The sequence below is a fragment of the Mustelus asterias genome, unplaced genomic scaffold (genome assembly GCF_964213995.1).
Source record: "Mustelus asterias unplaced genomic scaffold, sMusAst1.hap1.1 HAP1_SCAFFOLD_784, whole genome shotgun sequence".
NCBI classification, from domain to species: domain Eukaryota; kingdom Metazoa; phylum Chordata; class Chondrichthyes; order Carcharhiniformes; family Triakidae; genus Mustelus; species Mustelus asterias.
Window position 1 is genome coordinate 33576 of NW_027590731.1, and position 2405 is coordinate 35980.

At 42.1% G+C, this 2405-nt stretch overlaps 1 non-coding gene across 1 annotated transcript; it reads right to left on the minus strand.

The window, feature by feature from the left end:
- Window positions 1-1881: 1881 nt before the first annotated feature.
- On the minus strand, window positions 1882-1955 carry trnan-guu (transfer RNA asparagine (anticodon GUU)). The gene has a single exon. It is a non-coding gene; the product is annotated as a tRNA-Asn (tRNA).
- Between the last annotated feature and the right edge of the window lie 450 nt (window positions 1956-2405).

Here is a 2405-nt window from a genome sequence, read left to right on the forward strand (position 1 = left end):
AATTCGCCGCCTTCAATGCCATGGTCTGGGTTCGATTCCCAGTTAGGGAATGATGATTCATTGCTCTCGTACAACACATGAATTAAGGAGAGTGGGTATTGCTTCCTGATTTAAAACGGGAGCGATACTTGTGGCAGGTTGAACAGCAAGGAGGAAAAATCTGCCCCAATCCACAATCCTGTCAATTACCCACAACAATTAATATTTCCATTAAGAAGTCTCACAACACCGGAGCGATTTGGAATCAAGAGCTTTCGGGGCGCTGATAAAATAAAGCAAATTTATTTTATTATCGGAGCAATTGAACCAGTTGGACTTTAACATGATGCTGTGAGTCGTCTTATTCTGCCCATCCCAGTCCAACGTCCGTATCTCGACATCATATTTACATTGCAATTGCTGGCACCTCCTGTCAAAATGAGTGAGCTATCTTCTGCTGCATTAAATTTAACTGTAGCTCACCACATTCAAAGAGTAATGTTTCTTATAAACCTTATTGTAGTTCATCTGTTGAAAAGGTTCATCTTATCACAGCTCCGCTTTCATCACACTGGAAGCGAATGTGAAAATATGAACAGTTTCAAAGCTGAACAACGTGCACAAGATTGGAAGGTGAGTGCAACCGTGAGTAATTGGCACTGTGCATATTCCTGTACTCAGTTTCTGGGAGAATCAGGAAGCTGAAATTCTGGTGGTCCAGTGCTTAGGATTCGGCGCTTTCAGAGTCATAGATCGGCTTCGATATGCTAAGATTTAAAGTTTTTCATAATCCGTTCAACAAACCTGAATTGCTTCCTGATCGAAAACAGCTCTCTCAGAAGCAGTGCAGTTAGATCTATAATTCTGTGTCTGAATTGGAAATGTCACATGGGCAACAGTTGAAGAATAAACACAGATAGTGAAAGGCCGTGATAGGCTGCAAAGCGCTGCCAATACGGATGGGGATACAAATCTGTATGACAATGGGGTAGATTTTATCGATTAGGTTGACACAAATATCTCCTCGACCTGGATCCAAATCTCAGCCAAATCACAAGAAAACTTCTCGCTAACTTAAACACTAAGCTTTCCGACTTCACTCAGAAACCAGTAACTCTGAGACAAAGCGGGATGCAGTCTGACCACTCGATCCCCCTCCACACTTAATAAGAATATGCTGGATCCCGTGAACCAGCTTGCGACTGAGGGGATGTAGCTCAGCGGTAGCGCATTTGACTGTAGATCAAGAGGTCCTCGGTTCAAATCCGAGTGCACTCTTCCTTGTCGAGCTGATACTTTTTTTTCAATTGGAACTGTCTTCCATTGGCTGCACAGCGCTTTGTGACGTCCAGCAACTGGGAAAGGCGCTACAGAAATACAAGTCGGTCTTTCATTAATTATCTTTAATCCCAATCCTTTGGTTACTGACCCTCGTCAGTGGAAACAGTGTGTCCCTATCTGCCCTTTCCCATGTGAACTATCTGCTCTCAATCTCAGGACTTTGCAATTATAAAAACAGCATTCTGGTGAAAGTTTAACTCAGTCCTCATTCCACTGATCTTTGCCGACTTGCTGTGTATTTTCCTTATTGAACACATTTCAGGTTGCGACAGACGGATTCCTGAGAAATCTGAGAAAGAAGGGGAGTGTGCAGGAAAATGGAAACCCAAGATAAAACATGGGTTAAAGTTTCGAGTTCAGTTATTGAGTTTAATAATATTTGAAATATATAAATTGTTACAAATAAGATGTTGGAGATAAATGTTCAATAAACTAACGTCGCCTAACAGTAGAGGCAGAAACACACGATAAGTTTTTTTTTAGTGTTGCCCAAGGACTCAGTGACACTCAAAAACCGAGAGACAATGAAAGCAGATGGAGAGGGAAAAAAAGTGAAAGCCCCGTCGCTGGATGGTCTCGAACCATCAAACTTTCGGTTAACAGCCGAACGCGCGAACCAATTGCGCCACAGAGACTGACGAAAATGGAGCTTACATGGCATCCTAAATCAGGGTGACAGCGTGTTGGCTGCAAGTTAGACGCCAATTCAATTTTCACCAAACCTGACACAGAAAGACCAAATGATGGCATCGTTTACAAATCTAAACATGTATATTTTATTATTTTACCCCACAGTGTTGTTGTGGTGTAATGGTTCATCCCTTCTAACATGGAAAACGGCCGTTTGATAGAGCAGGGAGGGACAGACTGTTCCCACTGACTGGGCTCAGTAACAGAGGACGAGGATTGAAGATCATGAAATATTTGCATTTATATAGAACCTATCCCGACCAGCAGACGTCACAAAGCACTTTCCAGTCAATGAAGGGCAGTACCTTAATTAACATGTTTTACTTGTTTCCTTAAAGGTCTTGGTTATTTGAATAAAATAGCTTGTTATGGCTGATCTTGGGGTACAACTCAGT